The 20,355-nt window shown below is 48.9% G+C and overlaps 1 long non-coding RNA gene across 1 annotated transcript in view; it reads right to left on the bottom strand.

The window, feature by feature from the left end:
- Window positions 1–20,355, bottom strand: part of LOC148510574 (uncharacterized) — a 487,397-nt gene that overhangs the window by 443,550 nt on the left and 23,492 nt on the right. Inside the window, exon 2 of the long non-coding RNA XR_015869399.1 lies at window positions 14,233–14,286. This is a non-coding gene — a long non-coding RNA (uncharacterized LOC148510574). The remainder of the gene's footprint in view (window positions 1–14,232; window positions 14,287–20,355) is intronic.

Genomic DNA, 20,355 nt, shown 5'->3' with positions numbered 1-20,355 from the left:
GATTCTAGCTGTGACATTTGGATTTGGAATCAGTTGATGTCGACTCTCAATATGAGATCCAAAGAGCTGTTACTATCAGTGAAGCAAGCCATCATTAGGCTGAAAAATCAAAACATACCCATCAGAGAGATAGCAAAAACATTAGGTGTGGCCAAATCAACTGTTTGGAACATTCTTAAAAAGAAAGAACGCACCGGAGAGCTCAGCAACACCAAAAGACCCGGAAGACCACGGAAAACAACTGTGGTGGATGACAGAAGAATTATTTCCCTGGTGAAGAAAAACCCCTTCACAACAGTTGGCCAAATCAATAACACTCTCCAGGAGGTAGGTGTATATGTGTCAAAGTCAACAATCAAGAGAAGACTTCACAAGAGTGAATATAGAGGGTTCACCACAAGATGTAAACCATTGGTGAGCCACAAAAACAGGAAGACCAGATTAGAGTTTGCCAAACAAAATCTAAAAAAGCCATTACAGTTCTGGAACAAAATCCTATGACCCTGACCTGAATCCGATTGAGCATGCATTTCACTTGATGAAGACAAAACTGAAGGGAAAATGCCCCAAGAACAAGCAGGAACTGAAGACATTTGCAGTAGAGGCCTGGCAGAGCATCACCAGGGATGAAACCCAGCGTCTGGTGATGTCTATGCGTTCCAGACTTCAGGCTGTAATTGCCTGCAAAGGATTTGCAACAAAGTATTAAAAAGTGAAAATTAGATTTAGGATTGTTTAGTTTGTCCCATTACTTTTGGCCCCTTAAAAAGTGGGAGGCACATATAGAAACCGTTGTAATTCCTACACCGTTCACCTGATTTGGATGTAATTACCCTCAAATTTAATCTGAAAGTCTGCAGTTAAAGCACATCTTGTTTGTTTCATTTCAAAGCCATTGTGGTGGTGAAGAGAGGCCAAAATATGAAAATTCTGTAAATGTCCCAATATTTATGCACCTGACTGTATGTATATATATATATATATATATATATACATATATATATATAATATATATATATACACACACACAGGAAAAAGTATTGGTTCGTGCACTGTGGGTCTGATTCAGAGCCACTCGGTAGATGCGTGTGCTCGCACTATGTGTATGCAAATTGCGTAGGCAGTGATGTCGCACAGCAATGCATTAACACGCCCAGTATTTCTTAGAGAGTGATCACATAGTGTATGCAGACACCCACCAGCCTGTTTTAAGATGCCCACTTGTGCACCTCATGTCCAGGAAGTGTATGCAACCATCGGTACATCGGATGCTATCGCAGCGCTTGAGGTTGACCATACCCTGCCACAAGCACTGCGAGCACTTCAGTGTAAAAACAAACAAGGTGACGTGTACTATGGAAAAAGTATTGGTTCGTGCACTGTGGGTCTGATTCAGAGCCACTCGGTAGATGCGTGTGCTCGCACTATGTGTATGCAAATTGCGTAGGCAGTGATGTCGCACAGCAATGCATTAACACGCCCAGTATTTCTTAGAGAGTGATCACATAGTGTATGCAGACACCCACCAGCCTGTTTTAAGATGCCCACTTGTGCACCTCATGTCCAGGAAGTGTATGCAACCATCGGTACATCGGATGCTATCGCAGCGCTTGAGGTTGACCATACCCTGCCACAAGCACTGCGAGCACTTCAGTGTAAAAACAAACAAGGTGACGTGTACTATGATGCTGCCTTATAATTATGCACACCTCTAAAATGCCGTTTGCGCCTGTGTTTGCACCTACACTCCCCTGTTTTTATTAGCCAGCCCCTGTTACCACCTACAAATGGCTTCCCCTGTCACTCACTCTGCTGGGCTGTCTATGTGCAGCAAGGGAATGCATTATGAACTTTCGCTAAGGTACGCACATGCGCACTGCGATGTATACACATGCACACACTGCATACCATCGACAGCAGTGAGAGTGTGCATCTTAGCGAGCGGGTCTGAATCAGGCCCTGTGTCCACTTGTGTTATTAAAATTCAATAACTGTAGTCCCAATGATTCATTTGAAAGTTCCAAAGTGCCGCTACCTTAGTTTAGACTTCACCAAGCCTACAGAAGTTCATTTATTCTAGGAAAAAGAAGAAAAGGAGCACACAATGCAATATAGAATCAACTTTATGTACAAGTGAATACAATTACGTACATTTCAATAAAAAACGATCCTAAGTCAGCCTGTTTAGTCAACAGTTCAAGCGAACTCCGTCACCCTCACTCCAAAATGATGGTATTGTTTGGAGGTGCAATAGATGAAGCCGTGTCTCGGTTGTTTCTGTTGCTCCTGGTACAAATAACCGACTCCTAGAATAAATATCAGGTACTGCCGCTTATCTCCTCTGACACGCTAGTTCAGCGTGCGTTCCAAGCCTCGTACTAGTCAGCTATTCGGAATAAGCCGGCAGTTATTTCTGTTTAAAAATGTTTTGCATACTATCTTATAAAAAAGTAGTTTATTGCTCCATGTTCTGTGTAGTGGATCTGAGAAATTGTTTCCAGACACCATAACACCATCTACAGGCCTCAGGGATTATTCATTTCCATAACAGAATCCATATAATCCAGAATTCTGAGTATCAACCCAAGAACATGAAATGATGGAAAGTCAAATAGTCAGAGAAAGGAAACTCTGCAGAAGTCGACTAATATTTGTTTCATTGAGTGGTAGAACTAAGCAATAGAGGACCTCAGTCAGAGGAGTAGCGTGTAGCCAGGGTGCCCGGAGCATGCTACGGCGCCCCCTCAAGTGTTCCAGGGAGGAAGATATGGGGCCGCCCCCTGTAGTGGTGCCCATATGCAGTGCCCCCTGTTCACCAGGAGAGGACCCCCTTATGCAGGCCTCCAGTAGTGCTCCCAGTAGTGATGCCCCCTATGCAGTGCCCCTTATACTGTGCCCCCAGTAGTGATCCACCCTATACAGTGCCCCCAGTAGTGATCCCCCTATGCAGTGCCCCCAGTAGTGGTCCCCCTGTGCAGTGCCCCTTGTGCCCCCAGCAGTAAGTCCCTTATATAGTGCCCCCAGTAGTGGTACCCCTTATGCAGTGCCACAATATAGTGCCCCCAGTAGCAGTCCCCCCATGCAGTGCCCCCAATAGTGGTAACCCTTATTCAGTGCCCATTAAATAGTGGCCCCAGTTGTAGTCCCCCCCTATGTAGTACCCCCAGTATTGCCCTTTATATAGAGCCCCCAGTAGTGGTCCCCCGATGCAGTGCCCCCCACTGGTAGTCCCCATCCCCGTATGCAGTGCCCCCAGTGGTAGTCTCCTCCCCTTGTAGTGCCCCTAGTAGTAGTCCCCTCCCCTTGTAGTGCCCCTAGTAGTAGTCCCCCCCTTGTAGTGCCCCTAGTAGTAGTCCCCCCCTTGTAGTGCCCCTAGTAGTAGACCCCCCTTGAAGTGCCCCCAGTAGGGGTCCCCTCCCTTGTAGTGCACGCTGTAGTTGTCTCCCCCTTGTAGGGCCGCCAGTAGTGGTCTCCCCCTTGTAGTGCCACCAGTAGACACACATAATTAAAAAAAACAAAACACTTACCTGAATCTCCGCTCCCGACGCCGCCATCTGCTCCTCCGTCTGTCCTCCCGGGCCGCTCTGCATTATGGGAGAGACGTCATGACATTTCTCCCATTACCCACTACAGGAGCCGGAAGATGGAGCAGCTCCGGCAGTGGGCGCAGCAGCACTCAATGAGAATCTGACAGACTCTCATTGGCTGCTAATTAAAACAAACACATAGCTGCCGGCGGCGGCGGCTGTGTGTTTGTCAGTCACTGTGTAGTGCTGACCAAACTCCGTCCGGTCAGCACTACATGTGCGGTGCAGCTGTGTCACAGAGACACACACTGCCCGCGGCCCGCATGACGCTGTAGCCTGGGGGGCACATGGCACCCTGCCCCCAGGCCCAGCCCGCCTCTGCTTAGACCGCAGCCGGGTACACAGCGGGCGGCGCCTCCGGACACCGTCGGCGCCTGGAGTTTGCGCTCCACTGGAACCGCCCTCCCTACGCCCCTGACCTCAGTACGTAGATCATAAATTTGAGCCTCATGGTGGGTACACACTAGACGATGTGCTGATTTCCCTTGAACTCTCCCCAGCAGCTCCCCAGCACTCCAGGAAACAATAGGGTGCTTAAAAGTGTCCAATCTATCCAATGATCAATCGTGCATCCTTAATGATTTCCAGTGCGTTGTGTATGAGATTTGCAGATCTTGCTTGCTGTAGGCAAGATATGAAGATACAACGTATGACCCACATGTACGCGCATCGCCATCGTTATCGTGAGTGGACACTCACGATTTGCACATATTTTACACGATTGTTGTTCCGATGCGTCAAAATCGGGCAAATCTTGCAAAATATCTTCTATTGTATAGGCACCTTTATACATTAGCCACCCTCCCACATGTCTACTGCCCTACAAGCCCAGGGGAGAGATGCAACTAGATGGTGGTGGGGGCAGGTCCATATGCTTTGCATCATTAGGCATAGCACCCTCGCGGTGTATTGCTGTGAATCACAGGTTGATCGAGACGGGGCATGGCCGAAATGGTGTGTTTCTCATAGAAATATGTCTTATTGGCCCGGTTGCCTCCCAATGGACCCCCATCCCGCCCACTTCGATGTGGACAGGATGCGGGAGGACCACCTACTCTTCCAGGAGTATGATGGACTGCCTGCAAATTTGGGTGTCTTCCGGATGTTCAAGTATGATTAATGCTTGCATACCCTAGATTTTACACCAGTAGGGCTTCCAGCTACAGTACATTATGCATGCAAAATGCACCTTACACTAGGGTTTCTCAAGACCGGCCCTTAAGTACCACCAACAGACCATGTTCTGAGGACATACCGTGTTTCCCCGATAATAAGACACTGTCTTATTTTTTTTTGGTTCCAAAAAACACCATAGGACTTATTTTCTGGGTAGGTCTTATATTAACTAACATTGACAGCAGTGCCCCTTATGCAGGCCCCCCTGTAGCAGTGCCCCTTATGCAGCCTCCCTTGTGTAGCAGTGCCCCTTATGCAGGCCCCCCCCTGTAGCAGTGCCCCTTATGCAGCCTCCCTTGTGTAGCAGTGCCCCTTATGCAGGCCCCCCCATTTAGCAGTGTCCTTTATGCAGGCCCCCTTATTGCAGTGCAAGTACGGTACTTACCTGAGTCGCCGCCATCCGGGATGTCCCTCTCACTTGCGCGCTGACTGGATCTAATATGATCCAGCAGGCGCGGCCGCACAGGATCCTCAGCGCGCGGGTGACGTCATGACGTCACCCGCGCACTGCATGACTGGGAACGCTGGTCTCTGCAGCGTTCCCAGCTCAAAAAGAGAATAACGTAGGTCTTATTTTAGGCCGGGCTACAAAAGTAGGGATAGGGCTTATTTTAGACCCCGCTACAAAAGTAAGGGTAGGGCTTATTTTCAGGGTAGGTCTTATTATCGGGGAAACACGGTACTAGCCATCCCAACCATAGGTCAATTCACGTGTGCATGATTAAAGAAGACCTCAAAACATGAGGACCAGTATGTGAAGACACTGCCCCAGAATTCCCCATGTCAATAGTAAATCCGTCATCTCCATCCCCATTATTATAACTTTTCCACAATTGAGTACAATCGGCATGAGCTATCCTGCACCACAGTGCTTCTTGTCGCCAAGCAAAAAGCGTGAATCACTTGGAACTGGAATAAGATACATTTTTCTCAGCTCCACTTGGTGATGGTCTAGGTGATTTGTCAGGATACAGGGATGTACAGTTATCCCCCAAAGATTCCAATCCGAGTCTATACAACTTAACAGAAAAAGTAGCGTTAGGGGCGACACATGAAGCTTTGGGCAGCATGTGGTATTTCAACGAAAGGGAGAAAAAGAATTTGGAATCTGTCACTACCATTACAGACTTTACATCATGACTCATTTTAAAGAGTGATAGATTTGTCTTCTTAGGGATTTCCAATGTAGTTTTGACTTCATTATCTTGAACTGAATTAATTAGCTGATATCAAGCATGCCTATACATCAATTAATTGAGTCCAGGTTAACTCAAAATTTAAGATCCAAAACCAGAGAAAATATGAGATATGGTAAGAACTTACCCTTGTTATCTCTATTTCTACGAAGTCCATAGGGTTCCACAGGATACCTTGGGGTATAGGTGTGACGTCAGTCGCAGGGCACCAAAGAGTTAAGCTTTCAGCCTCCCAGGATGCACTAGGTCCCCCTCCTATACCCCGCCCCCGGGCCAAGGCACCTCAGTTAGTTACCAAGCCATAGGCCGGAGGAGGAGAAGGAAGAGAGAGAACAAAGATCTGGACACATACAAGAATCACATTCTCACCAGAGGGAGACGGAAAACCGGTGACCAGAGCAAAGCCCATCTGCAGCACAGGTGCGACAGGGCGGGAGTCCTGTGGAACCCTATGGACTTCGTAGAAATAGAGATAACAAGGGTAAGTTCTTACCATATCTCATATTTTCTACTTCAGGGTCCATAGGGTATCCACAGGATACCTTGGGGATGTCCCAAAGCAGTATCCTTTAAGGGTGGGGACGCTCCTGTGCAGAAAGGAGAATCCGCCGCCCGAAGGAAGCATCCTGAGAGGCGAAGGTGTCAAACCTGTAATACCTCACGAAGGTATGGACAGAAGACCACGTAGCAGCCTTGCAGATCTGAACTGCCGAGGCACCACGTCGAGCTGCCCACGAAGGACCCACAGACCTAGTGGAATGAGCCTTCAGAGAAGGAGGGACCGGTAGGCCTTCATGAAGATAAGCTCCAGAAATAGCCATACGGATCCAGGCTGCCAAAGTTTGCTTTGAAGCAGGCCAACCCTTTTTACGGAAGCCAAAGAGGACAAACAAAGCGTCCGACTTCCTAAACGAAGAAGTGCGGTCAACATAAGTCCTTAAGGCCCGCACAACATCCAAAGAGGCCTCACCCACGGAAAGACCCGGTGAGTTAAAGGCCGGAACAACTATTTCCTCGTTAATATGAAACTGGGAAACAACTTTGGGAAGAAACTCGGGCCGAGTGCGGAGCACTGCCCTGTTCCCATAAAAAAACCAAGAAAGGGGGTCTACAAGAAAGAGCCCCTAACTCAGAAACACGTCTGGCCGAAGCAATGGCCAGAAGGAAAACAGTCTTAGCTGTTAGCCATTTAAGATCCACTGAGCCCAGTGGTTCAAACGGCGGTCCTTGGAGAGCCCTCAGGACCACAGCCAAATCCCAAGGCGCCACAGGTGGAACAAAGGGCGGCTGAATGCGGAGAACACCCTGCATAAAGGTGCGCACATCCGGGATTGTAGCAATCCTACGGTGAAACCAGACAGATAGGGCCGAAACCTGTACCTTCAAAGAAGCAAGGCGAAGCCCATGATCTAGTCCCGCTTGCAGGAAGGCGAGAATCCGAGACAGACGAAACCCCCGCGGTGCATAACCTCTCGGTCGACACCACTGGAAGAACGTATGCCACACGCGATGGTATATCCTCGCGGAAGACGGTTTCCGAGCTCGCAACATGGTACGCACCACAGAGCTGGAAAACCCCCGGGACCTCAGCATGGCCGTCTCAACAGCCACGCCGTCAAAGACAGCCGAGTCAGGTCCGGGTGAAGGCAAGGACCCTGAGACAGAAGGTCCGGTCGTAGCGGCAACCGCAGAGGAATGTCCACGGACAGACCCTGAAGGTCTGAGAACCAGTGCCGTCTGGGCCACGCGGGAGCTATCAACAGGAGCGTCCCTCCTTCCTGTTTGAATTTCCGGATTACCCGTGGAAGAAGGGAGACCGGAGGGAACAGGTATGCGAACCGGAACGTCCACCGGACGGACAGAGCATCCACCAGAGACGCCCCTTCGTCTCTTGTGCGAGACCCGTACACCGGCAACTTGTTGTTGTGCCGGGACGCCATGAGGTCGATTTCTGGAAGACCCCACCTGTCCACCAGTAGTTGAAAAACGTCCGGGTGCAGGGACCATTCCCCCGGATGAACGTCCTGGCGACTTAGAAAGTCCGCCTCCCAATTGAGCACTCCCGGGATGAAGACCGCTGATATGGCCGGAAGATTGCGCTCCGCCCAAACCAGGATCCGAGAGACCTCTACGAGAGCCGCCCGACTGCGAGTTCCTCCTTGCCTGTTTATGTAGGCCACGGTGGTAGCGTTGTCCGACTGGACCTGCACCGGGCGACCCTGGAGAAACCGCTGTGCCTGCTGGAGAGCATTGAAGACCGCACGGAGTTCCAAGATATTTATTGGAAGCTCCGCTTCTGTCGGCGTCCACCTGCCCTGGAACAAGTGTGGACCCGAAACTGCTCCCCAGCCCCGAAGACTGGCGTCCGTTGTCAACAGGACCCAATTTGGAACCCAGAACGGACGTCCCTTGTTGAGGTGGTTCGTCTGTAACCACCACGTAAGGGACAGGCGAACCTCCTGGGTGAGCACAATCGTCTGGGACTTCAGAGACTGAGTCAGCCCGTTCCACTTGGACAGGATCAGGTGCTGCAGAGGTCTGGAGTGAAACTGGGCGTATTCCACCATGTCGAACACCGACACCATGGAGCCCAGTAACCTCATCGCCGAGTGTAAGGACACCCGGCGGCTGTGCAGACAACTGCGCACCCTTGACTGTAAAGCAGAGATCTTGTCCTCCGTCACGAAGATCCTTTGCTGTCCCGAGTCCAATAAGGCTCCAAGATGCAGAATCCTCCGAGACGGGATTAGAGTGGACTTCTGCCAGTTGATTAGCCAGCCGTGCCGTTGCAGCAGTGCAATGGTCAGGTCCAAGTGGCGTAACAGGAGCTCTGGAGATCCTGCCACCAATAACAGGTCGTCCAAATACGGCAACATGCGGACTCTCTGCAGCCGCAGAGAAGCCGCCATGACCGCCATCACCTTGGTGAAAACACGTGGTGCTGTTGCCAGGCCAAAAGGTAACGCCCGAAACTGGAAGTGGTCGCTGCTGATTGCGAACCTGAGGAACTGTTGATGGCGCCAAAGAATAGGGACATGCAGGTAAGCGTCCTGTATGTCCAATGACACCAAGTAGTCCCCAGGTTCCAGCGCCAGAATGATGGACCGTAGGGTCTCCATCCGAAACTTCGGGACCCGCAAAGACTTGTTGAGTGCTTTGAGGTTGAGAATCGGACGATATGACCCATTGGGTTTCTGTACCAAAAATAGATTTGAATAGAAACCCTGGCCCCTCTGGGAGAATGGAACCGCCACTATAACTCCAGCCTGGAGCATAGTGTGCAATACCTTCCGCAGCTCCGTAGCCTTGTTCCGGTCTGATGGGAGACCCGTGGTGAAGAAGCGAGCCGGGGGTCTGTGCCGGAAGGAGAGGGCGTATCCGTGAGAAACCACCTCCAGAACCCAAGTGTCTGTCGTAGTGGTCGACCAACACTGGGCGAACTGTAGCAGGCGGCCTCCCACCCTGGGATCCCCCAAAGGGAGGCCCGGACCGTCAGGCCGCAGGCTTGTCATCTGGCTTGGGGGCCGGACGTCTGGTACTCCATGCCTGCTTCCGGGGCTTGACCGATTTCTTAGGGCCAGCCTGTCGAGGAAACGACTGTGGTTTGGGCCTGCCCTGGGCCCTAGATGACCGAAAGGACGATGGTCCCGAACCAGAAGGAGCAGCGGCCGACGGGAGACAGGCAGATTTGGCTGCCGCCAGCGTGGCCACAATCTTATCCAGATCCGGACCGAAGAGAACTTCTCCGGTAAACGGCAACGCTTCCAGACCTTTCTTGGAATCTGCGTCCGCCTTCCAGGATCGCAGCCACAAGGTGCGACGAGCAGCTACCGCTGCTGAAGAAATTCTAGACACCAGAGTACTAATGTCTAGAGCCGCCTCGTTGATGTAGGTGGCCGAATCACGGAGATTGCCAATCAACTCCGCCTGATCGGCCGGACAGTCGGATTCAAAAGAAGCCTCTAATGAATCCGCCCAGCGCTCCATCGCTCTGGCAACCCAGCAAATGGCCATAGCCGGCCGTGCTGCCCCCCCTGCAAGGGAATAAGCGGACTTCAGGCAGATTTCTACCTTGCGGTCCGTAGCATCCTTAAGGGAGGACATGGATGGCATCGGCAATGTGGCACTACGGACAAGACGGGTCACGTGAGAATCCACCTGTGGAGGGGATTCCCACTTCGCAAAATAATTATCCGCGAACGGATAAGCCACCGCCAGGCGTCTCTGCGGCTGGTATCTTTTGCCAGGTTGTTTCCACGCCTCCTCTAAATGGTCCACCAACTGACCCGAAAGAGGAAAGACTGTGGCATCGCCCTTCACATCTTTGAAAAAGGCATACTTAGATTTAGCCGCTGGGGGAACTTCGTCCTCAATCACCAAGGCTGTGCGGACCGCCCGAATAAGTCCAGGAATATATACTTTGGACTTAGCATCAGCGTCCTTAGTATGGAGAGGTTCCTGATCGTAAGGATCTAGAATCTCCCCATCATCAGACGTCCCTTCGTCATCCTCATAAGGAGCGGACAGAGACGCCACCGGCCGTTTATGAGGCCGCATCACAGACTCCCCTTGCAACACATCCGACAAGTGCTGTACAGAACTCGTCAGGGAGTTAACCCACGCTGGCTCCTGAGAACCCGGGAGCGGGGAAATAGGGAGACTGTGGGGTACCACCAATTGTCGTGGGAACCCCTGCATGGGTGACGACACCACAGACTGCTGGGACAAACCCATCGGAGTAAACGCGGGCTGCGGAGCTAACTGGCCCACTAAAGCTGTTAACGCCTGAGCGAAACAAGCCCAGGGCGGCTCCTGTACAGGTGCTGTAACCGTAATAGGCCGCGCCATGGACAAACACTGCCGGCAAAGGCCCTCCGCGCTACCCTCCCCCTCCGCTAACGGTACTTTGCACGTGGTACACTGTAGCCGGAGGGGAAAATCACTTTCAGACATGATGGCACCACGTATGTGACCTCTCTCACCAATTAAGTATTAAATAGGCGAGAGACCACCCTGCAGCACCGCACCGCAAGGGCTTTAGCAGAAAGAACAGGGACAGTAATAAAGCTGACAGTTTAGATGAAGAAAAGATTACAGGCAGCAGCGCTAGCACAGTCACATACAATGCAGAGAAATAACAATTCCTGCACTAACAGCGCTGATCACTCAACTACACAGACACAGGGCCTGGTAGGACACAGCGCTGCATACACAGACCTGACCACAGCGGAGGAGAGGTATGCGGGGGGACCCAGACCACGATGCTTCCGTCCAGCGCTTCCAGCAGCGTTCACCATGCGTTCTGGAGAAGATGGCCGCCGAGGAGCAGAGAGGAGGCTGGCCTGGGGGAGGAGCGCTGCCACAGGACCAGTCGGCAGCATGCAGAGAGGGCTGTGTGCAGCGGGGGAGGCGCCGGCTGTGAGACAGGGAAGGCGCGCTCCCCTGGCATGCATTTAACCCCTGGGACGCCGCAGTGCTACCGCTCTGCTGCGGTCCGCTGTCCCAGGGGGTAGTGGAAGCGCAGGTTGGTCGCCTGGCTCCACGCTGCAGCCAGTCCCCAGGGAGCCCCCTGCCTGGGGACTTAGGACCATGTGATCAGCGGGGACCCACCGCGGGACCCCGCTGCTTACCTCTGTCCCCCTTGAATCCGGCCATGGTCCGGAGCATCTGGGGTCACCGCTAGCTGTGACCCCAGACGCCCACCAGCATCCCCGGATCAGTACCGGCGTTCTGGTACCGGCGGGGTGTAGGGAAGACAGCATGGACGTCAGGACTGACTGTCCATGCTGTACATCCAGTTGTGCAGCCACAGCTGCATGAAGAATAAGCTTCAGGGGCTCTTCTAGCCCCCACTCCAACAGGTGCACCCGACTCCGGCCGGGCACCAAACTAAACTAAGGTGCCTTGGCCCGGGGGCGGGGTATAGGAGGGGGACCTAGTGCATCCTGGGAGGCTGAAAGCTTAACTCTTTGGTGCCCTGCGACTGACGTCACACCTATACCCCAAGGTATCCTGTGGATACCCTATGGACCCTGAAGTAGAAATATCTCACTTATTAAATGAGCCATCTCTGCCATTATAATAGCCGGTGACCACCAGAGGTGATTAAGGCTTTGGAGGGCTCAGAGTACTTAGGACTCAGGAGCCCTAAAAACCAACATTTGGGATACAGGGACTGGGTCATAGTGAGTAAGCCTTCGGCGTAGACATGCACAGGGGGCTTGGCCACTTATCATGCCCCCATTTCACATCATGCTGGGGGCTGTCTTCAGCCTCACATGCACAGCAGGTGGGAGCGTTCCCTCCCTACCTTTTTTTCAGCCTACAGGTGGGACAGTGCCCAAAAACTGGACTGACCGTCATGATGGTTGGGGCGATATACATACATTTACAATCACACACATACACATTCATACAATCACACACATATATACATACATATATATATACAGTCCAGTGGCGGATTTTACCTAAGGGCTGCAGCCCCACCCATCCCCAGTAAAATTCGCCACCTCAGTGAGCCAGTTGCAGTCTGTGACTGGCAGAGGTTTCCCATTGGAAACGCTACCTGCCAATCACATAAACAACAGGCAGTCTCAGGGGAGGAGTCTCCTCACCCTGGGACTGCCAGTCATGGCTGCTACTAGCAGAGGAAGCCGCTCCTCTGCCTTTCGCGACGATGACGCAATTCAGCATGATTTGCGTCATCACCCGCCCGGCTCACCCACTTTACTCAGGGTAGTGGGAGGTGTCGGGAAGGCAGGGGCTCACAACAGAATACTTATATACCTTTGCATAAAATTTTCAGGGGCCTCCAGCAGTTTCGTTTGGGCGGGACACAACAGTTATGATATGTATGTGTGCTGAGGGTCTTCTCACTCCTGTGCTGAGCCCCTTTTTTCCATGTTTGCTCTCAGCAAATGACAACATTTATTTATACAGTACTCACACAGATCATAAAGAAAAAAATATAATAACAAAAACATGTGTTAAAGTGTAAAGTTATCCAACCTCATTTAATTAAATATAAAAAAATTAAACATACATTTGCACCAGTGTTCACCTCAAAAAATGGGGTGCCGACACCCACAAAAGGCAATAAACAAGCGCTTGGGTAAGGTAATACATTTTAATAAACAACCACACAAGTCCTGAATTCATCCAATATTATAAACAATACCGTCTAGCTTCCAATATTCATTTAATTTATTAATATTTTTTTAAATTTTTGGTTATTCTGTATTATTGCTTTTAATAATTTATGGTTGTTTATTAACATACATTAACTTACTCCAGCACTCTCTCTAATTGTTTACTGTCTCACACAAATCATATTATTATTTTTTCAGAAGACTTTCTATCAAATAAACTTCAACCAAATGTCCAAAAAAGGTAATGCATTTTTTTTTCAGCAAGTTTTCGTTGTATTAAAACAAATGCATGTGTAGCAATCATTTTTTAAACTAGAAAACCTACCGCATTATGGGACATCTGTTTCTGTGGAGAGCTGGGCACTACATCACCCCACTGGTGGACTCAAGAGGGGTAGGGGCAACGGGCACCACGGCACGTAATTTAAAAGCAATTTTTTTAAAACTTTTATGTATATTGCAGCAAGTGGCTTCCTGCCCACCAAGATGAGGCTGCTGCTGTTGGTCAACCTGTGAGCCCTCCCCGGGCAACACTATCTCCATGATCAGCGCAGCTCTGCCCCCTGCAATCAATGAGGAGCCTGGCAGGAACCATGTGGATGCCGGGGACAGTCACCCATCGAGCCAGTCACGACTCGAGGCAGACACTTGCAAAGCAGTGGTCCGGCCAGGTAACACGTGGACACCGCAGTCCGGACCCCCAGCCATCCACCATGTGGAAGTCGCAGTGGGTACGTGGCCATACCCCTCCTCACAGACTAGGCCACAGCACCCAACACCAACACATACGCGATAACCTCTGTCATTTTTTTTCTGGATTTGTCTCTGGATCTCCCACCTGTGAAATATTTTATGTGCATTGTTTTTGTCATTGCCACAGTTTTAAGGTACATGCGAGTTCCACTCATCTGCATAAAAGGGTTAAACCATAAGCAGAAATCCTGCACTGTGGGTGGCCCCACCCTTAGTCTAATTGTCAGTTCTTTATATGCATGCAACATAGTTTATCCACAAATTCCAGTTTTTCATAGACAAACAGAACATAGACTAAAGTTTTGGGTGACAATTTTTTTCAAGAATGGAACATCTGGGGATTTTTTTTTGACCACTTAACGGACTTACCTATGTCATTTATTGTCTTTTCCTTTTAATAATATTATTTGAAGAGTACAGCATCTGTGAAGGAAGGAAATGTGAAATTAATGCTCCTTGTATGTTTTACCATTTACTAGCAGATAGCCACTAAGCTGTAACCTTATCAACAGTTCCCCATCATACTACTGTAGACAATAATTACCTTCAAATAAATAGTAATAAATTATTTACTTTACTATTTAGCAATTAATATACTCTTAAAATGCGCATTGAGGCAGCTTCTGTTAAACTCTATAGATAACATTAATTTTGATTGTATGTTTTAGAAATAATGTACTTATTTATTAACATTTCTTTATATACAGTAGTACAGGCAGCACTTTACGAATGGGAACAAACACAGTAATCAAACAAGACTGGCTGTTAACACATGGAAATAAAAGTATGAGGGCCCTGCTTGCCATCTATAAGAATGTATTTATTAATATTTACTTATGTAGCGCCAGCATATTTCAATGCTCTAATTGAAATTGCTACTTAGTAAATAAGGCTAAGTGCCACCCAGACAGCGTGCTATGGGAAAACTGCCTTTTGGGCCGATTCAACGCAGACACACTGTAACATTGGCCTGGGAGTCAGAGGGTTGTTGGGAAATGATGTGTGATAAAGAAATGTACCTTTTATGTAACAGGAATTGGATACAGGTTGGATGAGGGGAACAAACTTAAGTTCTGGGTGAAGCAAGACAACTAGTAAGAGAGTCTGAGGGGGGAATTTAATTAGGCGCTGGGTTTACCAAACGGGGAAAAGCTCTGGGTATCACTCCCAGAGTCATGCAATTATTCGGCATTTTGCCTGTGCATTAAAGCCTGGGTTATCGCTCGCTAACCCATTGATTCCGCGCAAAGTGCTGGAATCTATGTGTTTCCCGGCGCATCTTTAGGCTGCAACGAAAAATGCACCCTCTGGGGCTTAGCACGTGGAGTTCCCACAGCTAACTGAATCAGGCAGGGTGTTCCATTAGCTGCGTGGTAAACCTCGCCTGATTGAATTTCCCTCTTTGTGGTAGAAATTACTGTTTAAATGGAACAAGATTAATGCATCACTTCACAATTCAATTTACTGTAATCGCATATAAAAACGTACGTTTAGTAAAATAATTGACATTTTAACATCTTTTTACCACCTTAACTGGTGTTAAAAAATGTTAAAAAGTATTACAAAAAGTATGTTACTGTAGCCTCCACTGTATACATGCCCTTCAACATATATGTACACAAATAAAATAATTAGACCATTCTTAAAAATGGGTTGGGTATGGGAGACCAACAGCTGGGATGCCGGCTGTCAAAACACCAACAGCGACATCCCAATGCTCACAATCCTGACAGGGGCTTCGTAAGTATGCTAACCCCCCCTTCACCCCCTAACTCTCCCTTCCTGCATCCTAACCCTCCCCCTCCCCCCCCCCCCACGGTTAAAAGCTAATCCGGCCCACTATACTCATGTTCGGGATGCCGGCTGTTGTGATCTCAACCGATGTCGAGATTCCAGCGCCAATGATTGGCGGGTCGGGATTCTGGAACCAGGATTTTGACCATCGGCATCCCGTGCGGTGGTCACCTAACTACATCCCATTTCACTCCCCGTTGAACTATACCTTCTAGTGGGATCTCTTGTTAGACAACCTGACTGGTGATTATTGTTTAATCTACTAATATACAGCATTTTGACCTAAAGTCGTCTTCCCTTTGACTCCCATTGTAATTAGTGGACCTTGCCATTTTCGCCACACTTGCTGCTAGCAGGTGCATAAAATCCGCATGCAGCCTCCATAGTCACTCATTAGCAATGGAATGGGTCCTATTGCAGAGCTTAGTCACTTCCAATATAACACTGTCACAGGATGCCACCTATCCAACAAGTCAGTTTGGGGCAGCTTTAGGAGGGCAGATATTTGACAGTTACCTGGTTCCTGTGAGGTGGAAACATCTTGTAGCAACAACAGCTCAACTGGGAATCCATAAGCCACACAAGCTCACAGAATGGCACCAGCGAGTGCTGAAGAACATAGGGCCTGATTCAGACCCACTCGCGAGCGGCTGTCCGCTCGCAAGTGGGTCGATATTATGCACTGAGCATGCGCACGACGGAGGGAGCTCCGTCGTGCGCATGCGCCAGACGCGACGAGCGAAAGAAAGTCCTTCGCTCGTTGTGTCCGATCAAAGGGGGCGTGCTGTCAATGTTGATTGACAGCACGCCCCCTTTGGTGGGCGTGCCTCCCTGACGGGGCGTTCCCACGGGAATGCCTCCCGTCAGAAGCCGGCCCACTGACATCACTAGTGATGTCAGTGGGAGTGATTTTGGCTCTGATAGAGCCAAAATCACTCCGGAGCTTGCGGTTGAAAACCTCAACCGCAGGCTCCGGCTCGCAATTTCGATGGTCGCGATGGTCTCGACCATCGCGGCCATCAAAAAGCACGCTCGTATAGCCTGTGGGTGGTGACCCACAGCTATACGAGCGTCCAGGAGGACGCTCCATGAAAATGGAGCCCGGCCCTCATTCAGAGCGTGCGCTCTGCTCAGAGCGTACGGCTCTGAATGAGGGCCATAGTACGTAAAACACGGTCTCTCTCAGCTGCAAAACTCATTGTCTCGTTGTTGGATGTGTCTCTCGCTCATTTCTACTCACAGCCCATGGAAGTGCGAGCAGAAACGAGCTACCATAATTGCTTATATGTGCGCAGCGCACATTACCCGAAGATGCTTCCATGTCATTGAATCTGCCCCATAGGAGTAGATACTGTATTATTTATTGTCACCCCTTTCCCAGACTCAGAATGGTGGAGATGCCAGAACCTTGAATCCCATCATTCCTGAGAATGAGAGCAGTGTGGGTAATGTCAATGATGGCACATGGAACCCACACAAAGGTGGATAATACTACTGCTCCTCAGCAGATGACGTTCTCCGAGCTCCTATCAAAAAGTAAAGAATATGGAGGAAGCTTCTTTGTTCTCAATATGCAGGACTCACCCCCTTTTGCCTGTTTATAGCTTTACATGCCAGCAACTTTGCTTCCAAAATCCGGGGAGGTTACCCCCTCCCCTCTAACACTTATGATAAATGTTTCCAGTTGTGCACTGAAAAGCCTTTAACACAGCGGTTTTCTCAAACCACCTCCGACTCTGGATAATAATAACCCACCTATCAAAATGGATCATGAGTGATTGACTGGATAAAATCTGTAAGGTATAGATGTTCATCGTTACTGAGTGGTTGTCATTACAAACAGCTGCACTGTATTTATGGCCTGTACCACTAACTTGGTGTGATTGAGTGGTGCGCGCCTAGATTTACACAACAGATTACAAAAGTCATCATGATTTGTTAACAGCATTCACTTCTGCATATGAGATACACATAAATCCCTCCGATCACTCCGATTGCCACCAGCTTGTGTCTAGTGAAGGCGGGTCAGTGAGGTTTCACAGTGGAATGAGGATCTTAGTGAGAGTGGTATGCAGAGGAATGTCTAGAATAACACAGAGGCCTACACCGAGAGGCTGCGGAAGAACCAAGCCTTAAATGTTTTACATTTCAGTAGTATAACCAAATAAACAATCTTATAGAATAATAGAAGCATGAAAGCTGCTGGGATTTTGTTGCCCTTGTCCTGTATTTTGACATTTTAACGTTTATGCTTAAATTGCCCCTTTCTCTGCCCCCTCGGCCGGTTCAAAAATGTGCAATGTACAATACACCCCATTCGGATAACAATTCCTGCTTTTTTATTCAGACCGTATTTGATTTCTTTAACCTAACCCCACCCTCGGCCATCTGAGCTTACTGTTAATTCCTCGGCCTTCCATTACGTGAGACAGGGTAGGGGGTCTCTGCGCGCGAAGGTCAAATGATGCAAAACAGAACAGCTCGCTTGAATGTTGCTTCGCTGGTAATTTCCTCTAAGTGTGGGTGGTAGGTTAGGTACATGCATCAATCATTGCATATGCAAACTGCAACAAGATGGAGATCGTACACATTCACATTTATAACAATATGTGTTTTTATTTCTGTGTATAATGTTTTTTTTTTATAGGTAACAGATGAGAGTCAGGTGGCAATGAATTCATGGGAATTGGAGGGTGGTGGGGAAAAAAATAAATGGCAATTGATAGGGCTGTGGTGGAGAAATGTATGGAGGTACAGGCAGGGGCGTTTTAAGAGAGGAGGGGGCCCGTGTGCAGTCTCCGTTTGGGCCCCCTTCTCTCTGTCAGCAGCTCAGCTGCACTGAGCGCTGTAGATTCTGGCTTCATGTGCGGGTCTCCGGGAAATGGCACCCGCGCCTACTTTCCCGGGAACATCTTTTCTGCGCATGCGCAGATCACTGGGAAAATGGCCGCCTCCATTTTCCCAGTGAGTGTTTGCTGCTCTACAGCGCCGGTCCGGCGCTGCGTAGCAGCACTTTGGGAATCAGCTGAGAGGTAAGTATAATTATCTATGGGTGCAGGGTGTGCGGTGTGGGCCCCCCTGGCCCCGGGCCCCGTGTGCCCCGCACACCCTTCACCCATTATAGATACGCCCCTGGGTACAGGGTGATATAGTAATGAACAATAAAAGGAAAAAATGTATATACCAGGCGCTCTATAACAGACACATAAATATCAATAGATATAGAAGATTTACTAAAAAACCTAATCTAAAGCTGCTGTCAAAAAATAGGTATATGCCTCTACCTATAAAAAACAAAAAAGGGGGGGGGACACAAATATATAAACAGCACAGCTAGATAGGATATTTTAATACATATCAATAAACATACATATGAATAGTAAAAATACATAACAATATGAACATTAAAGGTATATGAGTATTCAGATAACCGACCGGTATTAATATTAACTCATGTAGCAAAAATAGGCTAAAAAGTTAGCCAACATAACACCAAGATAACTTATATTATAGCTAAAATTGCTCTATTATCAATAAAAAAAATGTCTGTTGGTATTACAAACACATCATAAGTAATTTGTGCCAAGGAACTTAGTAAACATGAATATGTTTCTGGCTCAAGCTCTGTCTGTTTATTACTTGCTTGTGTGACTGCCTACTAACACCTTGAGAATAAGTAACATCTATCTAGCAGGATTGAAGTTTGGATGCGTACATGCTAAATACTAATCGCATAGCAAATTAATCTATGGAGTTTCTCTGGTGAAAATCTTTTATCAATATATTGTGACACAGTCAGGTTAGGGGGGTCCCTCTCCTGGGTAGAGGACTCCTTCCTTTCACACACAGCAGCTGGGAAACAGTACGCCAGACTGGATTCGAGTACAAGCTGGTCGGCGCCAGTCTTTTTGTACAATGTCAGAAAAAACATAAAGAAAACAAAACATAAACCTAGCCCTGTCGGGGCACTAACTTCACAAGTGACTTCCCTCACTACAAGAACCTGGCAGGGCCTAATGCCCTCGCCAGCAACAAAGGCACAGCACAGCACTTACAAATAGGTTTTCAAGTGTCTCTGAGCAAACTCCCTGTCTGCTCTCCCAGGTGAGACACTCAGCCCTAAACACACTAGGCTTATATTGGCCACTCTCAGGTGGAAACCCTAACAAGCCTGTTACCAGGCTGCAAGGCCCAAAACCTGGAGTGGCCGTGGGTGGAGCCCTCCCTCTCCTCTCACCCACAACCCCCAGGTCCCAAACCGGCTTTTCAAAAAGCCGAGACTCAAGCCTGCTACACTGCAGACTTTCTCCTGGGGGTTTAAAACACATAAGACAGGAATCTGGGACAAATGTACCTGCCACAGACCACTTTACCAGTGATCCTATCACATATCCCCCCCCTTTGTTTCGACCTGTGGGGCGGAACAACTGAAGCCCCCAAACAATGAACGCGTGACAACGCATCTGCATTGGCCAGCTGGCTTCCTGGCCTGTGTTCTACTGAAAATGTAAAAGTTTGTAACGCCAAGAACCATCTCGTAATTCTCGCATTACTGTCCTTATTTTCGGACATCCACTTCAAAGGGGCATGGTCAGTGATCAATCTGAACTTTCTTCCAACCAAGTAGTACCTGAGAGCCTCTAACGCCCACTTTATGGCCAACGCCTCCTTCTCCACTGTGGCATCGGGTAGGCATCG

This window comes from Taudactylus pleione, unplaced genomic scaffold (genome assembly GCF_031769625.1).
Source record: "Taudactylus pleione unplaced genomic scaffold, aTauple2 ptg000316l, whole genome shotgun sequence".
NCBI lineage: Eukaryota > Metazoa > Chordata > Amphibia > Anura > Myobatrachidae > Taudactylus > Taudactylus pleione.
Note: the sequence above shows the minus strand (reverse complement) of the source record. Positions and strands in the feature narration are given on the sequence as shown.